General features: G+C 44.8%; 1 protein-coding gene across 1 annotated transcript in view; it reads left to right on the top strand.

The window, feature by feature from the left end:
* The window catches only part of Apba2 (amyloid beta precursor protein binding family A member 2), a 182,296-nt gene that overhangs the window by 59,026 nt on the left and 101,076 nt on the right, over positions 1–22,194 (top strand). The window contains exon 2 of the mRNA XM_028776671.1: positions 9,105–9,158. The gene's annotated coding sequence lies outside the window, so the exon portion shown is untranslated. The remainder of the gene's footprint in view (positions 1–9,104; positions 9,159–22,194) is intronic.

Raw genomic sequence — 22,194 nt, 5'->3', positions numbered from 1 at the left:
AAAAATATGGGAGCACATTTGAAATACCAGGGGGTGATCAGGATCTGACCCTCTCCCTGCTCCTGTCTTCCTGCCTTGCGCAGGGAGTACCTCTGCTTTCATTTGTTGCTTTCCTGCCCTGCGTTTGTAAATATGCCTCCACCTGTTATTTTACGGGCTGTCTGCAAGCATGTTGTAAATGATACCAGGTCACAGCGTTTATTTTTTCATCTGTAGCTGCCTTCTTTGCTTAACCTTTGCTGGATGGTTTCACCCACAGGAGTCGTAGCCGGAGCATGCCTTGTCGGGGCAGTGCTGCGTGCCGGGGCTGCTGTTTGTCGGCTCTTATTGATGGATGTTCAGCTGCTTTCCAGTTTCTGGCTGTTACAAACAAGGCTGTCATGGATATTTATGTGTGTATCTTGGTGAACATGAGCCAGATTCGTGAGGCGTGCTTAACAAGGAATTGCTGTGGAATTGAGGCTATGAATCTTAAATTTTACCACAAGTAGCCAAATTGCTTTCCAGATTGGGTGGGTATAGTTAACAACTTCCTCAGCAGTGTGTGTGAGTCTCCTCTCTGCCCTTTCCCTGACAACACTCAGCAGTTCAGTTGTTTTTAGTGTTTGTTAGTCTGAATGCATGCTTTGCCTGTGGTGGATTGAATGAGAATGGCCTCCATGGGCTCATGTATTTGAATGCTCTGTCTGCAGTTAATAGAACAATTTGGGAAGGATTATGGGGTGGCCTTGTTGGAGAAGGTGTGTCAGTGGGGTGGGCTTTTCGGTTCCAAAAGTTCACACCAGGCTCAGTCTCACATACTCTCTCTCTGTCACCTTCTTGTGGATCAGGAAACAAGCTCTCAACTTCCATGCTCCCTGCCACGACGGGCATGGACTCACCCTCTGAAACTGCAAGCCCCAGTAAACTCTTTCTTCTATAAACTGCTTGATTGCCGTGTCATCGCAGCAATTGAATAGTAACCAAGACACCACATATGGCCTTCATTTCTATTCCCTGCCTGTCACTGAAACTATACACCTTTCATATATTTATGTTTCTATAGTTCTAATTGATTTTTATCTACTTGTTCTTTTGGGATGACTGGGCATACACTTTCCTCCTTTCAGCTAAGAGTGTGGACTTGAGGGCCATCCTGCCAGGATTAAATCTTTGGTTCAGTACTTCCTCTGTGGCCTTGGCTGAGCGAATTCATCTACATAGGCCTTGGTTTCCTCGTCTATGAATGGGGCCAGCAGGGGTAAGAGGTTTTTATCTGTGAAGCAGATCTTTGTCCCCCTTCTACTGCTATCGAAGAAATCCACAGGTTGAATAACTTATAAAGAATACACATTTCTGTGGCTCACAGTTCTGCGGACAGGGAAAAGCAATATGAAGGGACTGGCGTCTGATAAGACCTGTATACCCATGGCAGAAGATGAAAGGGGAAGACAGAGAAGGAGACAGAGAGGGAGGAGAAAGAGGGCTGAGCTCATCTTCTGTCAGAAACGCACTCCAGTGATAACTGAACCACTCCCTAGATACCCACATTAATGGATTCATGAGGAGAGAGACCTCCTGACCTAAATATCCCACAGCATTTGGGTTAGGTCTCCGGTGGGTGAACTGTGGCGGACATAGCTGAACCATTGCAGATAGTGATGAGCGTCATGAAGCTCTGCCCTTCGAGGTCACATGGGAGCCTGTACATGGGCATCACTGCCCTGTCCACACCCCCCGTGGGTTCCACGTCTTCCTTTGATGGGCTGCCAGGCACTGCTGTGCTTGGCTTTCAGCCTTCTCTTAAAGCCCTCCCTCCAGTCCCCAAGCTGCCTGAATAAAAAACAAAATCCCAGCCTGGGACACCTGGGAATTGGAAGGCTAAAGGCTCCCCACAGCAAAAATAGAAGCTTCATTTGCTTTGGAAAAAAAATGACAGTGAGGAGGGAAGCCAGCAGAAGCGGCTGAGGAGGCCAGGGAGCCCTCAGTGGTCCTGAGCACCTTGAGGTTGGATGCAACTGTGCTGATATGCCGGCAAGCTGCCCCTTTCTCTTTCATCCTGGCCTCCCACTGGCATCGCCATTGGTCTGTGACATCCACAGTCTTGGCATCTGAGGCCCAGTTTTTAATACCTCAGTGTTGCACTGTCCTCTGGCAAGACTCCAGAAAACAAGAGGAGTTTAATGTGGAGACTCATTGGGAAAATATGTCAGAGATTATAGGGAAGGCAGGCCTGCCAAGAAGGGTACAGAGAACTGTACTCGGTCCTGTGATGGCATCAGCCACACAAGGCAGAGTTATGAAAGTACACAGTACAGCAGAGGCAGGCAACCGCTAGTTCCAGAAGACCTGTTAATGAAGGAGACAGATTTGCAGTCATGTCTTGATCAGGACATGTTCTGAGAAGTGTTATACAGATTCTACTCACACACACTAAGGTAGTGCCATCGTTGAGCATGTACTCTCGGTCTAGCGTCATGTTTGTGCCCTTTTACATCACATGGACACTGTGGCATCACTGGGGGGATAATCTTGGTCTTCTGTCATCTGTGTGTGCATTACCGACCTGCTGTCATTATGTGCTGTGGGACTGTTTGATGGTATCTTGGAATATGCTCTGCAGAAACAGATGCTGGGTGAGCCCCAGAGTGAGGCTCGGAGTGCTGCCTCATTGGTGCATTTCTGAGAGAGAAAGGCTAGCATTCAGAGGACAAGTTTCTGAGTATCAAACCAATAGTCCACATCTGTACCATCAACCCTGCCTGCAGGGTGGTACCAGGGATTCCACCAGAGGCAACAGTCACCTCGAAAGAACTAGTCTGAACTAGTGGAGACATCTCCCACACAGTCTCTGCTTTCAGAGCTGGAGCAGGAAGTGAGAGGCTGATAGCTCAATGTTACTCGTAGCCGAGGCCCATCACCTCCAGATTCTGAAGGATATCTTTCCAAGTCTGGGGTTTGCACCCACCTTAGGAATGACAGTTCACACGTTATTTTTAAGTCTCTCCAGTAGCATATCAGAAGCACCTGCTGTAACAAGCAGTTGTTTTTGAAACTTTGAGATCATCAAAGACTCACTTTAAATCCAGCTTGTTCCCAAAACATTTGCACAAATAAGAGTCTTGAGATTTGAGCTTTTTATTCTGAAGATGCAGCTTGCACAGGAGGAAAATAACACACTCATCTTTATAAATAGAGTTATTAGCATTGAAGACTTTACTTTGCAGTCAGCTTAGGGACTTGGCAATTCAGAATCTTAACATATTACTTGTAAACAGTACCTGGGCCTCCAGTGTTACCATCTCTCCTTCCCAGAGGCTCTGAGGACCTGGGTACCCTTTCTGAGCTGAGCCTCTCTTTGCTTCCAGAAACATCACTAAGACCAGCTCTTGGAGTTGTGCCTCTGGGCCCCTTTCCTTCTTTGTCCTAGAAGAAACTTGTTCTGTCCTCCTGAACACATTCTCTGTGTATCGTATCAGTTAGTGACAGCCAACATGTGCCCTTGGTCTGGGAAACACCCATTTTCCTATCCCAAGAAGTCCCATCCCCCATCCTGGGTGATGTGTGGGTCCTGTTCCATCTGTGGAGATGTGAGCCATCTTGATGCATTCTTCTCAGGGCAGGTCTGATAGGGTCTCCAGTACTAGGTGCCAGAAGACCATCTATTCTGTAGCTTACCTGCCCAGTGCCTGCTTCTCTCAGTGAAGCAGCCCCAGGGCAAGCAACAGTTACCCAACCAACAGTTCTGTGTGTGCAGACACAAGTTTGGTGCCAGGGTATGTCTAGGGGTACAGGAGGAATCCTTTGTCTTTGATGCTTCTGGACCTAGACCAGCCCTTCTGGGAGGGACTTCTTGAGCCACCCCAGGGCCTCTGTAGCATATGGCCAGGTCCTGTTCACAGCTGTCTGCAGGGTTTTTATCCCACTTCACGTTGTGTTCTTCTTCCATCTCCAGCACAGAGTTCCAGACATCCCCAAACTGAGGCCAGCATCTAGCCCTTTACATTGTGGAGTTTAGCAAACGGGCATTAATACATAGCTCTGTGGTCAGCAGGCTATTAGAGGCAGCCAACCAGCCCTCTGCCGCGGTAATGGTGATTCCAGTGTGGCTGCATAGGATCAGAGTTCTCAGCTCTAACCAGTGAGATGGATGTGTTCATGTCTCCATCGCCCTGGTTCCCCACCCCTGCCAGGTCTGGGGCTTTATTAAGCTGTGACAGTTGCTTTAAATTTCTTAAGAAAATGGTTTCTAGGTTGCTTCTGATGTGCCTGTGCCACCCCTGAGCATGCACATGCTCTTTCCCTGGGGACCTTGGCTTTAGATGAATGGTTCAATGAGCTGCCCTGCCAGAGATGAGAGCCAGGTTCTGCTGAGCATATATGTATGTATGCATGCATGTATGTATGTGTGTGTGTGTATATATATGTATACATATATATGTGTGTGTTTATTTATTTGTATATATGTTTATATAGATTTTTATATATAATCTCTCTATATAATATTTATATATTATATATGGCATATCTCTATAATATTTATATATTATATATAGCATATTTGTATATAATATACATTTATATGTTTGCATATATACTTATATATTTATATATATTTCTATAAATATATATTTATTTATATGAATATATGCTTATATGGGTATATTCATATATAAAAATATATGTGTTTGCATATATGTATATATGTATTTATATATGTGTGTGTATACTCACATATCTCTCTCACACACATACACACATATACATGCACAAGAGCACACACACACATACACACACACACACACACACACACACACGATCTGGGACCTCCTATTAGCCATCAAAAGTAATCAGTAAATTCTGAGTCATCCCCTCTAAGGAATCTTTACTTCCAGAATGCCTGGAAACACAGCATTTGAAATGCTGAGTTTGACCACAGACAAGTTTATTCCAGAACCTTACATGTTGAAAAGCACAGGATCAATGGCAGCAGCTGAAGTGGTGTCCTGTGAGGAAGTGAATAAGTTCTGGTACCTGATTGCCAGCAATTATAACAGTTATCTTCCTGTGAGAAACTGCTCCTCAGGAGTGGCATATGATATCAGATAGCTGAAAGATATTCACTGGATGTATTTATCTGTATCTAATTCCCACTGTGAACACGATAGCCCAGATTGCCTTTGCTTCTGTGATGGTTCCCAAGGTAGGGTGTTCTGGGAGGCCCTGCACCCTGGAGGATCCTATGGTAGGTGTGGAGAAGGAGGAATCCTTTGGCTTGAATTTGTGTATCTTTCTTGGAAAGCTGAGCTGTGGAATCAGCCATCTCCTACCTCCAGCCAAAACCAAAGCCTGTGACTGGATAGACCTCCTAGAGTGCAAAGTGTCTTAGTCCTGTGGGGAGACTTCCAGCCTGAGGATGTAGAGGACTGGGAAATTATTCTGAAGATGGCTGTGGGGTGGAGGAACAGATGTTCCCTAATCACAAATGGCTAAGGAGGGCTGTCATGCCCACTCCTGGGGAAGGAGAAAGAGCAGGCATAGACTTTGGCAGTGATAGGAATGGCTGGACACGGCAGATATGCAGAGCATCCCAGGTAACCCCAGCAGGCATGCTGTATTTCTGCGTCCTTTTTAGCCACTGGCAGGAGCTGGATTTTTTTTAGTGATCCAGTTACTCTGAGGGATGGCTACTGACTCTTCTAGCCTTCAAGAGCTTTCCCCTGCTCTCATGAAGGTCCTGGAGAGGACGAAAGAACCTGGTGGTGGTGTGGTAGGTGACCTTGCATTTGAATTAAAAGGCTGCTGGGAAACTGGAGAAGATAAACATGAAAAGAATGCAAATGAATTGCATCAGAGTGGACAGGAGCCCTGACTCTACATCCACTGGGGACGGCTTCGTGGAGCCTATAAATAGGCACTTAAAGCCTGGTTCTAAATTGAGTTCAGATGTGGGCCTGTTTCCTTGCATGGAAAAGTATTTGTGTAAGGTATAACACACCCCACTGTTCCCAGGCTGGAGGATTTTGTGCTTTCTTGGGGAGTCTATGTGGAGCAGGCGGGGGATGTGCTGCTTCAGATGAATGAGACTCTGTCCTTTTCAGGGGCCTCAGAGGAGAAAGAGCTTGTAGAGAGAGGCTCTCTAGGGAGGGAGGTAGCAGCAGTTCTCTGAGGGCAGGGATGTGAGTCCCTAGACAACTCCTGGGCTTCTCCCGGGTGCCCCTGTTCAGGAGCAGGTAGGAGAGTCTAGACTCAATGCACACAAGGTCGTCCACAGGCTCACAGTGAACTAGGATGGTGCCAGATGGTCTGGAATGGAGGCCAAGACACATCCACAAGGGGAGGAATGTAGCTTGAATGATGGGATGGGGATCCTGGTTTCCCAGATCTCTTTTCCTGAATCACTCCGTTTTCTGTTATGCTCATAGTCACCTATGGTTGGGTATTGGGGGAGAGGAGATGCTTTATTTTGGTTCTTGGTTCTGGAGGTCCAGGGTTAAGAGCTACATATTGCCATCCGGCAGCAGCCCTAGGGATGCATGCGGAGCTTCAAGTGGTGAGCAAAAGAGCAAGTTACTTGTGTGTTTAGATTTCTCCCCCTTTTCTGATAAAGCCACCAGTGTGAGTTGTGGGGGCTCAAGATGGCTGGTCCTATCCTGATTATCTTCCAAAGCCCCTTCCCCACCCCAGTGTCCTCCAAGCACCATGGCCAGAATAAGTTCTCATCTCTAAATATCTGATAGCACAAAGTGAACTGTGACACTAGTGTCATAAAGGACAAGCCCTCTTCAGATCTCAGCACTGGCTGACTGGCTTGGGACCTCACAGAGCCACCTCTTAACCAACTGAGGAGCAGTGGCTTCAGTTCCTCATGTGCAAATGATGTCTTTTGCCCGTAGGACGGTACCAAGTGTGCTATGCACCAACTCAGTAATTAATTGATTCTGAAGGACCCTGGGTGGCAAGCTCGTGCTGTGTCCCAGGGCATTTATTTGATGTGAGTGTGACTCGAAGTGCTATTCTGGGGGTTTGCTGGATGTCACTTATCCAACTGCCTTTCAAACGGCTTTTTTATCTTCTGCCTTCATTTTCGAATGTGTTTATTAATATGTGTGCATTCTATTCTCCCACTCTTGCTCCCTCCCCATTGGTCTATGTGTGTGCGTGTGTGTCCCTATGTGTGTGTGTGCCTGTGTGTGTGTGTGTGTGTGTGTGTGTGTGTAGGCCAGAGGTCAATCTTGGGTGAGATTTCATAGGTGAGAACTACCATGCTTTTTGAGATAAGGTCTCATCGGCCTGGATATGGCTGGCCAGTTCCAGGGATCTGTTTATCTCCACCTCCTCAGTGCTGGGAGTACAAGTACAAACCACCGTTGGCTTCTCTTTGTGTGTGAGTGGGGAGGGGGTGGTTCTGGGGATGGGCCTTGGATCCTCATGGCTGTGCTCTCATTAAGCACTCTGCTAACTGACCTGTCTCCACAGCCTCAATAGTCCCTTTCTTCCACAGTCACACAGAGGTCTGCACGGCCTCTGTTGATACCCACACAAGAAGCAAGCATCCCATACTGACTGCACTTCAGGAAGTAGATATGGGGTTGAAATGTCTCATCTGTGCACCTCAAAGAGGCCTCTCCAGAAAGCCAGAGTCTGTAAGGCACTGAAGTGCTACACATGCACTAGACCTTTGGGACAGACCTGGGCAGCTTTGTGAATACCAGGCCCCTGCCACTCTAGCAAGGGCACAGAGGTGAAGGGTCTACAGATCCCTTAGCAGTCCTTTAGAGGGTTCTAGTCATTTCTTTCTCTGGACCTGAGGCATTCTCGTGGGTTAGGTTGGGACAGATGAAATTCTCCAGTGCTGGGAGGGCCTGCTGCTAAGCATGTCTGCCCAGGGAACCGAGAGTGACCATCTGGCTTTGCTGGAAATGTGATCATGCAAGTCTGGAGTAGGAGCCATGGCTTACTTGTGCCAGTGGAAAAGGCTCACTTCTGTCTCCCCAGTGGATGAAGCTACCCCCTCTGACCTCAGACCTCTCAGCAGGTAGGAGATGAATTGTCTTTCCAGGACAGCTGCCTATGAAGCCTCTGCTTCAGGGATTCTGCCTTGGAAGGTCTCTTTTTAAAGGGAGCAGAAGAGTTGGGGAGATAGCTCAATGAGTAATGTGTTTACCCTGCAAACAGGGGGACCTGAGTTTGGACCCTCAGGTACCCATGTAAACATCCGGGTGCAGTGACCTGGGTCTGTAACCTCAGCTCTAGAAGGGCAAACCCAGGACACCTGAGATTACCAATTAGCCACTTAAGGAGAAAGACTGAGGAGGAAGATGCTTGATATTGGCTTTTGACCTACACATGGATGCACACATGTGTACACACACACACACACACACACACACACCACAAAAATAAAAGAAAATCCTTTATATTTCCATCTTGTTTTAGCATATGGAGAAAGGGATTGGAGTCAATTCTAAGGACAGACAAACCCTGCTTTCCTTCCTGATTCAACCCAGGGTCTGGTCCTGAGTTCCTTAATTCTGTTGGGTTTTCCTCCTCCTCCTCAGCTTTCATTTGTAAAGCAATCTCTCTTTAGGGAAGTTGAGGGGCCTGGTCCTCCTTCCAGTTCTCTAATGAACCGCATGGCCAGGAGGGAGGGCAGAGTCCCTTGACAGAGAGAGTGAGGGAATCCTTTCTCTTCCTTTACTAACTCTTCATTGTCCTTCAACCCTCACATGGATCCCAGTCTTCTTTGAAAGTGTCATAGAACAAGGGTTCTGCAATCACTGGGGTCAAGCTTTGTTGTGGGAAAATGCATATTCATGAGGCCTTTGAAGCGCTTCATTAATATGCAGGTCGTCTTGCCTTCTAGAATGGTACATAAGCCATCATTATTTGCCCAACATGCTTTTTTCTGAGGCAATAATTATGCAACGAAATGGCTAAAGAAACATTTTTAATTATTTGTTTATGGTGCTTTCTATCATCTCATTTGAATTATAATTCATTCACTTTTGCAGGTGATTTGGAATCCTCAGATTTAAATTTGTATGCACGGAAGAGCCCTAGACAAGCACCATTGCCAGTTCTAGAACTAAGTCATGTCTTCTGTTCCTTCTGCTTTATTCCAGGAAGACTGGATCACCAGGAGAGTTCTCAGGACGTTATCAAGGCACTCATTTCTGGTAAGAAATCAGAGGTGGTTTTGTATAGAGCCAGGCAGACGGTCTTGCCTGGAATTCCTTCTTGCTTCTGCCATGTGGAAACTGGGATTGCCTCAGCAGAGGAATAATACAGGGCAGACAAACCAGTTCCGAGTCCATTTCCAGGGACATGCAGGGGTATAGTTCTGTGTTCCTGAGCACACACGTTTGAAGCTGGTGTTTGATTGACTGCCAAGAAGCAGACAACCCCTGAGCTCACCACTGCTCATTTGCTTTGCTTGGATCTAGTCTTTGCCCACCACGTGATGTACAGTAGTACGCACAAACACTTTTTGTCTTTTCTCCTGCAGGCTAGTGTTCCTCTGAATACTTGTCCTTCTGGAGAGTCCATGCACTCAATTAAAGGTTGAGATGAACAGCTGACTTGCCGGTACCCAACATGGATAACTGCTGTAGGCTGAGGTTCCCTAGTCTGAAAAACAGACATCCCAAATGCTGTTGAATCAAGTTAGCTTTTTAATATTAGTATGCAAAGTCCCAGGGTCAATCTCTCACATTGCAAGCAAAAACAAACAAACAAACAAACAAAAAACCCCAATAAACACAATCCCTGCCCAAATTAAACAGTAATGACACACACAGCAAAGAGTCTAACAAACATTCTTAATTCTAAACACTCTGAAGTTCTAAGCACATCTAGTCCCAAACATTTTAGATAAGGGTTACTCAACTTGTAGTGTGCTTTGAGAAGCCAGCCACTGGGATATGCTAGGAAGTCAAGCACAAGACATCCTTTTTAGATCAGAAAGCGAACAGGCGGTTCCACGTTGCCATCTGCCTGTGCTTGCCCTGTTGGACTTGCAGGACAAAGCTTGAGGCCAGCCTTCTGTTTGCAAAGGGGAAGATAGAAATTCTGGATTTCTGGATTGCAAGGGAACTGCCTTATCTTCCTGGGCCAGAAGTTTCCCAGCTGGCCCGGCTATGGGGAACGTACTGGATGGGTTAGGGTGTGGTTGGAGTGTAGAGAGGGTGGTTAAGGTCAGGAAACCGAGCATTACACCATGTCTGTGTCCTGACCCAGAGCCAGTCAACACCTCTGCTCAGATTCATGTCTTCCTCTGGATTCATGAGAAGGAGCAGCCACTGGACTAGCATGGAGTAACCACGATGTGTCACTCATAGCGAGGTGATGGTCTGTGGTGTTCAGAAGGAGAGGGAAACTTCGAGTATCCTATGTGGGTACGTGCTTAGCAGTTCTGAGGATGAAGAAGAGACTTGCTGGGGCAAGAGTGGGATTGTGGAGTCAAGGCTATATTCAGAAGCAGAGATTTGCTTTGCTCTGGGTGACATAAGTCCATGGATCATACATAGTGACTTTTGTTTGTTTGCTTGTTTATGGTTTGTTTTTGTAGAGAAAGATAGCTCTATTGGTTTTCCTTTCCAATCCAGCATCTACCTTATGTTTGAGGGGTTACTCAGAAGGCTGGTACTGTGCATAGGCAAGAATTCCTATGTAACACATTGACAAAGTTCTAGTCACAAATGTCAAGGATATATTGTGTGATGGCTCTTGGCTGTGATATATTCATAAGCAGTTTGGAGTTGTAGAACAGTCAGAGCCATTCTGGGAGACAAGGCAGAGCTTCAGAGTTGCTCTGATGGGTCTTGGCTGGGTGTTTCTGAACTGATTCTCTGTCTTTGGTTTTTTGATACTCTGTAGATTTACGCTGTGCTCTCCATAGGCCTTTCCCATCTTGTTATACTTTCTGTTAAGAGTTGTGCACGTATCTCACCCTTAATCTCAAGAGGTACATCAGATTTGGTCAGATTTGAAAATGTTAGAGCATGTAGGGTCTGGGTTCTGTAAAGGCTCAGGGTTTTGTTTGTAAGTTGTGGTGAGGACAACTTGTGAGGGGTGGCCTTCATAATGAGGATGAAGCCTCACGAACTGGAGTGAAATTCTAATCGTTTGGAGCCTGGGCCATGCAACCAGTTTATCCCTCCTGCCCTCCAGGAGCTATTCACTGTGAAACTGGCTCTTCAAAATCTTCCAGAATGAACTCCAGGTATATCACAGTCAGATGGAGCCGTGGGGTGGTTCAATTTTTACCTCTTAAGTGGAAGGTTTTTTTTTCCCCCATCCTAGCCTATGAAAAAGCCTGATGAGATTTTATGTGTCCTTATATACTGACAGGATCTGCACCAGTTGAAATAGCCAAGGCTCCTCCCAAGTGCTCGCTCTTTCTGCAATGTGATAACCCATCATTTAAGTGAATGTGTTCATCACCCTTCCTTACAGTGTCCCCGAAGGAAAGCATATTCCCTCTTAGAAAGAAAAGTAGTGATGAAATGGATAGTTTTAAATGTCAATTATGCCAGAATGAATCTCTGCTTGGAGAGTAGCAAATAGAACCAAAGGCCTAGCTTTATATCTTTTTCTACTGCAAATGGAGCCATTTTATAATCGTGGAATACTAATACCCATGATGTGCCTGGTATCTTGTAGTAAAGTAACTTTATAAATGTGCTTCCACGTTCAGCAAAAGTTTGAAATCCTTTTCTGCTTTTGCCTAGAGTAATGGATTTGTAGTCTTCATTATTCTCTGTGTGTATATTGGGCCTCTATTTACGGAATGCCTGGGTTGTAAGATCCTAAGCTCAGTGGTTATCCTGCAGGATCACGGAGACTCGAGTAAGCTGTGTTTAAATTGTAGAGGGCTCAGTATCAGGACCGAGGTGTTGCAGTCATGAAGATGGCTGCTAGACTAACCGAAGCTGCTCCTGCCCCAGCACAGATGTGTATATGAAGCCCTGACAACCATGTTTGGTAAAAACATACAGAACCGGAGCACTGAGAGGGTGGATTTAGGTCAGGGCTGTGGGCTCTGGATGTAGCGCTGCCATGATTGCGACTGTGGTATTTGTGTGGTGACAGAGGCACAGGTGACACGGAAAGTGACTCTTACATCCTATGTGTAGGAAACTGGGAGGGCTAAGCTGTGCTATGGACCCAGTGACAATGGTCCTGCTATGTATTTTCCTTATTATATGACAAGATGCCTTAGTTGCTTTTCTATTGCTGTAATAAAGCAGCCCGAGTAAGGTGCCGTGTGAACGAGAGCATTTAACTTGGCTTACAGTTTCCGAGGGTTAGGATTTAAGACTGGGTGAAGGAAGAGCGGAGAGCTCACCTCTGGCTCCACAGGCACGAGGCAGAGGGAGTTAACTAGGAATGATGTGGGCTTTTTGAAACGTCAAGGTTCGCTCCAAGTGACACACCTCCTTCTCAAGCAGTGCTACCAACTATGGATCAAACATACAAGCCTGTGAGGGCCATTCTCGTTCAGTTCACGACAACATACCTTGATAAAGACAACTTGAGGGAGGAAGAGGTTTTTTAAGCTTGTGGTTTCAGAGGTTTCTATCCAGCAGGGTGGGGGAGGCGTGTGAGAGTATGGCAGATCTGGGGAGGCGTGGTAAGACGTGGCCATTTAATTCATATTATGGTGTCCATGGAGCAGAGAAAGAACCAGAAGCATCAGTTTAACCTTCAGCAGTATCAACCGTTAAGCATTCACCATATGGACTGGTGGGAGATGTTTCATATTTAAGCTGTGACACATTGGACAACTGGTTGATTATGTAGCAAAGGGTAAAGTGGGGTCCCATATATTATAGCTCACATGGATGAGAAGACTGTATATGAAGAATAAAAGTTTCAAGTACAGAGAGGACCTTCCCTCCCCCTCTCCCTCTCAAAAGAACAATTAATTAGGTGTCAGTAAACACTTTAAAGAAACCCAAGTTGCAGTAGTCATAATGGATTACTGTAAGAAATTAGCTTTTTGTCTGTGCAGAGAACTCTTTTAAATCAATAAGAAAAAGATAAGAGGAATTGAAAACTGGGCAAATATCATGAAAAGAAGACAAATGAACACTTCCCGTCTTCAATTGGGAAACTGCCAAGATAGACAATGAGAGACTGTTTCACACCCATATTTTGGCAGATTGGGATAAAACCAAGAGTGTGATGAGCAAGGGACGCTTTCATGCCTTACTTATTGAGGGCAGGTTGGTTAAAAGCCCCCCAGAGAGCAACTGCCCCATTTATAAAAAGAACAGAATGTGGAACCTCATGACCCAACCATTCTAGGATTAAGTGTATATGCTTTTTGTCCGCCATGAGTTGGTCAACATTTTCCAGAAAACCAGAAGTCACGAGATCAGCCTCAGGATTTGTCAATCTATTAACCTATCATTTACATATCTTAAGATTTACTATAGATTGGGTTTATTGTATTACAGTTATTGGCTTATATGTAATAAGGTCCCATGATCTGCCCATCACAAACCGGAGGTCCAGCAGAGCCCCTTGCCATACAGTCCCAAGAACTAGCGTGCAGAGTGAAGCTTCCTGCCCAGGCCCAATAGCCTCATAACACAGAGGGCAGGGCACCAATGTCCAGGCTCAAGAGAGCAGTTTCTGTTGACTCTTTCTTCTAGTCAGGCCCTCCCTGGATTGCTGGTGGTCTCCTAAGTCTGAGAGGGCCATCGGTTTTACCCAGGCCACCAGTTCAAATGCACATCTTCTAAAAATGCCCTAAGTGAGGTGGCCAGAACTCACTATGGTTAGCCAGGTGTGGCCCAGTCAAGCAGACACATAGAAATTACCATAGATCACAATGAACTGTTTTTTTTTTATTTTTTGTGAAATAAATTCAAACATAATAGAAGCTGCCAGAGCCCTTTCTACATAGGAAAGAATGTCTTTACTGGTGTTGTGGGTCTAGTGGTTTGGGAAATAGAGAATAGTTATGGTTAAGCCTGAATGGTGAGTGCTCATGGGTGTTTGCCTCGCTGTATTCTATGTTCCCTTTATCTCATAAAGCTGATGGAGGGAGAGTTTGTGGTAGGACTGGGGAGAGAGCTTAGTTGTTAAATGCTTGCCTTGTAAACATGAGGACTGAAGTTTGACTCTCATGACCTACATACATAGACCTGGGTGTGTGTTTTTAATAAATACCAGCACTGGGAAGGTAGAGACAGGCAGATCCCTGGGGTTTCCACAACAACCCAAAGAGCAACTTTGTATCCAATAACAAGATATAGGGACTGGCAAGACAGCTCCTAAGCCAGTTGACCTGAGTGTAATTCTGGGAGAAAAGTGAACTCCTCAAATTGTCTTCTGACCTCCACACTCTCACTGTGACACTTGTGTGTCTATACACACAAACAAATATACTTATAAATCAATGTAATAAAAGAATTAAAAAAAACAATAAAAAATGAAGGGTGGATGGTACCTAAAGAATGACACCCGTTTTTTTCATTTTATGTGCACATGTACCTGCCCACACATAAACACATACGCAAGACTGTATGTGCATGTGTGCACCCCAACACACACATGCACACACACACACACACATGCACACACACACACACACACACACACTCACACACACACATACACACACACACATACTCACACACATACTGACACACACACACGAGATGTTGTGGTAAACACCACATTTGGCACCCTTTCCCACTCTGTACTTGCGTGCCCCTTTGTGCCACCTTGCTTTCATTTCCTAGCGGACCCACTGTCTGGCTTCTGATCCTGCCTTTTCACAGATGGTTCTGCATTAGCCTCTTTCTTTTGGTGTTGGGATTTCTCATTATCCAAGCTGTGCTCAATGACCTAGCCCAGTGTTTTCAGCAGCTACACTCCAGGTTGCTTTGGGCCATGTATGGCTCATCCATCTCCTCTCCTGCACTTCTGAGCTTCTTCCCAAACAAGGTTCACAACTCACCCTTTGGGCTGTTGGCTGGGAGCCTGAGCCTTCTGTTGGTCTCCTACTCCTGATTTCCAATATCGGTGTGGATTCCTATGACCGCTGATCCATGTCCTTAGCCCAGTGCTTCATGGGTAATGGGTGCTCTGGAAGTATGGGGTCATTCTTTAGTTCTACTGTTTTAGAATTAAGAATTTAGTTAGAATTCAAGAATTGTGGGTCAGGTGGGGTGTGCAGCTGATGAGCGCTCTCTGATACTGAGTGTCCTCTGGAAGAGGCGTGAAGGAGACATGGTGGTGCACCTGGTTATTTGTTCTCAGATTCAGAACGTGTTTTCAAATATTTGGAAACTTCTACTCTGACACCGACTTCTTTTTAAAAGATGCATTAAAGGAGGGAAAAAAATCACCAACACCCCTTGTAAAATGATGAAAAATGTGCTAAGAAACTAGCACAGGGAGCTGCAACTAGGTTGAGCACAACATAATTAGTGTGATTAAGTTGAAGGAAGTCAGCCTTTTCTGTATGTAATTTTTTATTAATGATATTCAGATCAGGTTAATTATGTCCAATTCTAATTAATGACAACGCTGTGCAAGCAGGCTTTCCCAAACTGTATTCAGTGGAGTCCCAGGCAACAGTACTGAATCTAGTCCACATATCCCCAGCTGGACAGCCCCCAAGAGCCATGCTAAATACAGGCCTTGGGAAGTTCTGTAGGGAAGAAACCTATTTACTTTGATGAAGTGCACCTCTCCAAGCTTGTTGCCACCACAGGTGCTGTCTGTTACCCATGGAATTGTTAAGCTATACCACACCCATGCTTTGGATCTTTAGGGAGTAACAGACACACCTGTGAAGACACTCACCTTTTTTTGGGGGGAGGGGGGTGAGAGTATCAGCAGTTCAGTTTTGGAATGAGCTGGAGCCATTGAGGCTAGGTGGGATTCTCAGCCTGCCAGTCAAGGCTCAGCTACAGGCTCAGTGGGGATGGGTTTCAGGAGATTGTGAGGAAGCAGTTTATGTGGTGATGCTGTCTGTGTAGGCAGGCCTGAAATCCATCAGAAAGGCTGTGAAGAAGGGTGGGTGAGCTTCCTGCATGGGCAAAGCTGCAATCCACAGGTAGAACATCTTTCTAAAGGATGCCTCAACTCTGTTATGTTGAATCCATGAATTGGGAGTGGTGATACTTAGTAGGGTTAAGAGGTGTGGCTTTGTTGGAGTAGGTGTGGCCTTGTTGGGGGAAGTATATTACTAGGACCAAGCTTTGAGGTTTCAAAAACCTAAACCAGGCCCAGGAGCTCTCTCTTCCTGCTGCTTGAGGATCCAGATGTAGAACTCTCAACATCTCCTCCAGCACCAGGACTTTCTGCATGCCGCCATATGTACCACCGTGCTTGCTGCCATGCTGAAAACGGACTGACCCTCTGAAATTGTAAGCAAGCCTCCAATTATAATATGTTATTATAATGTTCTATTATAATAGTTGACTTGGTCATGCTATCTTTTCACAGCAACAGAACAGTAACTAAGAAAGAAGTTGGTACAAGGGAGTGAAGTATTGCTAGGACAGGCCTGACCATGCCGCTTGTCAGTAGAATGTGGGTTCTGGTACATTGGATTAAGAAAGCAGCTGAGCGCTTTAAGCAGGGCTTAATGGGCTGTACTCATAGGAGCATGGAAGACAGTGGCGCTGAGAACAATGTAGACTATGACAGCCTGGCTCAAGAGGTTTCAGAGGAGAATACTATTAGTAAGTGTCCTAGAGATCGTTCTTGTGTCATTTTGGCAAAGACTGTGGCTGCTTTTCACCCTGCTCTAATAATCTCCCTGAGGCTGAATTGAAAAGTTTTGGATTAATGGCTTTGGAAGAAGAGATGTCAAGAGAGTTTAGTATCGACTGTGTAGTATGGTGGTTATTAGTAGTCACTGTGCAGGTTTATAATGAAAAGGAACAGGCCAAGCAAAGAAAAATAAAAATGCACAGTTTGAGGAGAAAAGGAGTACCTGGAAGTGTAACGGAGCTAAGTCCAGTGCTCAGAGAGATAAAAAGATTAAAGAAAAACCTGATGCAAAGTAGAATAAAGGGAGTGATGACCTCAGGGTGAGACCCCACTCAGCTAAAGCTTCCAATGTCTGAAAAGGGATTAAAGAAAAGCTTCATCAGCGAAGTAAGTCACCCACCATGCATTGTGTCAGACTTCGAAAGTCTCGTAGTCTTTACCAATCCTAATGCCACTGAAAGTACAAGTCCCATTTGAGATACTTCAAGTTTGGTTTCTGTAGCTGTAATAAAAACACTCCAGAGGGAAAGCAACTCGGGGAGGAAAAGGTTCATTTTATCTTTTGCAATCCATTATCGAGGGAAGCCAAGGTAGGAACTGAAGACAGGAGCTTGAGGCAGAGATCAAGTAGGAGAACTGACTGCTGATTGGCTAGCTACTTTTCTTATACAGCCTGGGCCCAGTTGTCTAGAGATGGTACTGCCCACAGTGGGACGAACCCTCCTACATCAGTGAACAATCAAGAAAGTGCTCTACATATATGCCCACAGGTGAATCTGATGGAGGCAGATGATGGTCTCTCCTCCCTCAAGCTGACAACCAAGAATAACCTTCACGGAGACTGGAGACAACCTCGTAGCTGTGAGCCCCTATTTAAAAAAAAAAGACAACAAAAACCAAATTATATTCTTTTAATGAACAATAACATAAAGATTATGACTCAAAAGAGGAATGGAAGCATAGCAAAGAAAGATCAGTTCACAGCAAGACCAAGACCTACCAGGGCAAACATGTCCAGCATCTAGGGCTTGTGATGGACTCATCTGGGGTCCAAGTACATTGAGATGACTGTCTTCCCCCAGCCCTGTTGTCCTCAGTACGTGAAACCTCTCCTTTGGGGCAGATTAACTATATGCTTGAAGTTTTTTCTGAAGACTTCTATGGTTCTTGCACCATCAACCTCCTGGGGTCCCCCTGCAGTTCAGGTTTTCCCTTTCCAGCTTCATGCAGTGGCCTCTCAGGGCCTCTTTGCAGAGAACCTGACAGTGCTACATACTGCCCAAGTTCAATGACTTTTTGGACATTTTGGTCCTAGCCTCCATCTCTCTCTTGTATCTCTCATGCCTATAAAACCAATACCAGATAGGTAACAGTGTATAGTTTTGCTGTCAGTTCATGATATAGCCTGACCCCTTGGATGACCATTGCAGTAGCTTTTTCTTTGAGATTGATCCCGAGGAAACACTTGCCTGTGTGCTTGCATTTGGACAGGAAACCCCTGTAGCAGTATTCTTTTAAATTAGTTTTCATTTCACAAGCAGGACCCTTTACTGGATGAAGTCTTACTCTCAGGATACCTTTCCTTTGTCCCAGTGCAGAGCATACAGTGTTTTATTTTTAATGATGCCAATTAATAGCAATGTTGCTTATAACCTGCCTTGACTGCCACTGTAAACTTTATATATATATATATATATATATATATATATATATATATATATATATTCATATATTCCACTTGCTCTCCTTCATTGTAAACCCAGATAAGTTCAATGTGTAGTAGCCATACAGAGAGTAAATGATTTCCTATTTGAAAATTTTTCCCACCAAACAAAGTAGCTGATTACATTTTAATTCAGTCTCAAGGTCTCAGGACAGAGGCAGGATGAAGTGAGATTCTTTCCCAGAACATAACATGAACCACCTCTATTCTCCATCCTTGAGAGAGTCCTTATTGCCCTCTCAAACCTTATGAGCTAGACCCCCACTGCTTACATTCCTCTTGGTGTTATTTTCTTTGGACTCCTACTGGAATGGCACATTTAACTCCATTTAAAGCATATTGGAAATTGACTAGTCCAAAGTTCCAAACTCTTCCACATTCCTCTTACAGACTAACTCTAAAGGCCCGAGAACCACGTGGTCAGGGTTATCACAGCTACAGTCCCTCTTTGGTACCAGTTTTCTATGTTAGTGACCTTTTTCATTTTTTTGTGGCAAAAGTAACTTGAGACAGGATGCGAGGGTTTACTTGGACTTGAAGTTTGAGGGTACAGCCTCAGTGGTAGGGAGGGCATGGTGCCGTGTGGTGCCATGGTAGCAGAAACAGGCATCTGGGACTCCTCACATGTTGGTACTTTAAGACACAGAGAGTGGACAGGCTATGATATCCTGACTTGCCCCAGGGACTGCTTGTTGCAGTAAGGTTCCACCTTCTAAATGGTTCCATAGCCTTCCAGAGTCATCAGCTGGGGACCGAGTGTTTAAACACGTGACTCCATGGACGAACGTTTCCCATTCAAACCATAACAGCTGTCACACCCAAAGGCTACTAGAACCCTCTTACCATGTGGCATTTTTGCTAATTTTTGAATTTTAAAATAATCGATGTACTATTTTGAGATAACTTCTTTCATATCTTGTTGTGCTCCTGAGTTGTCCACTGGTGTTGAGTGTGGTTGTCATCCACTGATGACTGCTGTTCTCCATCTACATGGTGCTGATATGCAAGAGTTTGTGTTTTCTTCGTTTGATGGACAGAGATCTCTTTCCATTTTGTGATCGTTATTGATTCTAGGAATATCCTTATGTATTGGGTGCACATGATTGCATCTCTAGGGACTCTCTCTCTGGGGATCTAATGGAAAGGCTGTAGGACCCGGATGTATTTGTGTTTTAGTGAACAGGACTAATCCATTTTCTAAAGTGTTCGTTTCGAATCCCACTTTCAGCTATAAGTGCCAGGGTTGAGTTTGCTTCACATCTTGCTACTAATTGCTGTTGTCAGCTTTAATTTTATATCTGGCAGATGTGTAGTGAGATCCTGTAGCCTAAATTTGCATTTCACAGAATACTGATGAAGTTAAATATCCTTTTAGAACTTTATTGTTTTTGAAAATCGTACTTGAAGTTACTGTGCAGGTACTTTGCTCATTTTTTCTGCTGGCTTTTCACTTATATCACCTTGTTCGAGTTCATATATTCAACATGTTTAGCCTAATATATATGTGTGTGTGTGTATACATATAATTTCTCATATATATATATACACATATATATATACATATATATATGTATATATATATATGAGAAATTTTCTTAGATGCTTTATGTCTTGGTTTCAATGGTAGCTTTTGATGAAGGGTTACCAGCCTTATAATTTAAGTCAGTATGGCAAATGTCCTTTTAAGGACATTATACACGCTTTAAAAACTTGAAAGCACTCTGTAGTTCTTTTAAAGGTTGATTAATTAGTTAATTAATAACTGTGAATGGTGTTTTGCCTGCAAGTATGTCCACCTGGAGGATACACAAGAGTGCCAGATGACCTAGAAATACAGCTAAAGTCGGTTGTGAGCCACCATGTGGGTGCTGGCAATCAACCCAGATCCTCTGGATAACAGCCAGTGTTCCTAACCATTGAGCCACCTCTTCAGCCCCTGTAATTAAATTTTTGCAGCTTTGTTGTTTTGTCTTTGAGTTGTTTTTTTCTAAATGCCTGAGTTGAAGTCGATGCCAAGATTTGCTTTCTTTTTCATGGGTGACCAGTGGGCCCAGCGTAAGTAATCCATATCTTTATGGCTCTGTTTGGGGTCTGGCAGTTTTCAGAGTTTGTTGTCATTCTCTTCTGACCCACAACCATCCTATGAAGGGCTGAACACCATTGCTCTTGGGACTGACAACGTCAAACCATGGGAGCCCTGCTGCTGCCCGCAGACTCCTCCAAGGCCTGATTTCCTAACCTCCAAGGCCCCTCCTGCTCTCTCCTGTGTTACTGGTGCCACATGTGGGCCAGCCTTCCTGGCTGCCTTGTTCTCCTCCCGGTCATGTATACCATCCATCACCTCATGTCTGATGTCTGAACTACATTTGGGTAGGAGGCTGATCCCACCTCCCCTGGCTTGATGTCAACACCGTGGTGTCACGTTTTCACAAATGAGATCATGGAGAGCATTCTGCCCCACTGGCCTATTTGTCGGAGTATAAACACTGCAGCGTCTTAATTACCTCACGTCTATAAAATGCACTTGCTGCCCTGTTTAGTCCTCCAGTTGTGTTCTTTAAGAGTGTCCTACGAATTTAACCTTTGCATTTCTGCATAAAATTTAGATTAAATCTCTGAGTTTCCATATAAACACTTGTTTCTAAACTCGAACCTTGCGGAGACCCTTTGGATGAGATCCTTGGGGTACAGCCATCTTGAAATTGACAAGAATATAATGGGAAGTCTTCCAAGCCCTGGATTTTTAATCTCCCTTCATTGTGGTTTACCTTCCTTCTTTATTTTTTTGCTGGGTCCGGCGTGGTCATAGTGGGGACAGAATGACATGGTTCTTGCCCCTTGGACAGGACCAGCCTTCACGAGTGTGCATGGCTGCCGTGGGCATAAGGCTTGTTTGTATAATAATGTACATGTTTTCACGTTCCTCCAAGAATGTCCTCCCGGTTAACATTAATGACTCCATGATAATCAGAGACAGCGTGAGTCTGCAAGGTGATGTGGCCAATGTCCCAGCAAAATGGTAAACACTGGGACCTTCAGGACAGCCCTTAAGGCTGTGGAAAAGAACTCTAAAAACTTAAGTTTGAAACGATATAATTTCTCAACTATGAAGAAAATAAGGATGCAAAATGAATTATATGAGAGGCTCCATGAATCTTAAGGAACAGAGGCAGCTACACTATGTCAGAAAGATACTAAGGAAGTAGATAAAGAGGTTTAGGGAGAGTGGCCATTTCAGGAGATCCCACTCATCTAAGGTGGCTTTTGTTTTTTTTCTGTTTTTCATTTTTGTTTTTTATTCTTACAAACCCAGACAGATTCCTGAGTTCAGGGTTGGCCTGTGACAGAGCAAGGTTAGGCCCAGTGTGGTAGAAATGGTAATTTCAGGACATTGTCCCACCCACCTAACTTAGCATCTGTGCTTAACAGAGGCAGGCAGATCTCTGTATTCTTTTGCAATGTTAAAAGAAAATGTGTGCTTACTGTTTCCTAAGAATGAGGGGGCTGTGGGTCATGGGATGCTGATTCATAGGATGCTCAAAGGAAACCTGGAGTAAATGACTGGATTGATGTATAAAATAAGACTGGACCTGTGTTCTGCAAGAAAGAGATGAGCTGTCCCAGGAAGATTTTAGAATAGCAAGAGAGAACTTGCTGGAAAGTGAACACACACACACACACACACACACACACACACAGAGAGAGAGAGAGAGAGAGAGAGAGAGAGAGAGAGAGAGAGAGAGAGAGAGAGA

Source organism: Grammomys surdaster, unplaced genomic scaffold (genome assembly GCF_004785775.1).
Source record: "Grammomys surdaster isolate TR1022 unplaced genomic scaffold, NIH_TR_1.0 271, whole genome shotgun sequence".
Lineage (NCBI taxonomy): Eukaryota > Metazoa > Chordata > Mammalia > Rodentia > Muridae > Grammomys > Grammomys surdaster.
The sequence above is the reverse complement of the archived record's forward strand: the minus strand, read 5'-3'. Positions and strand labels throughout refer to the sequence as shown.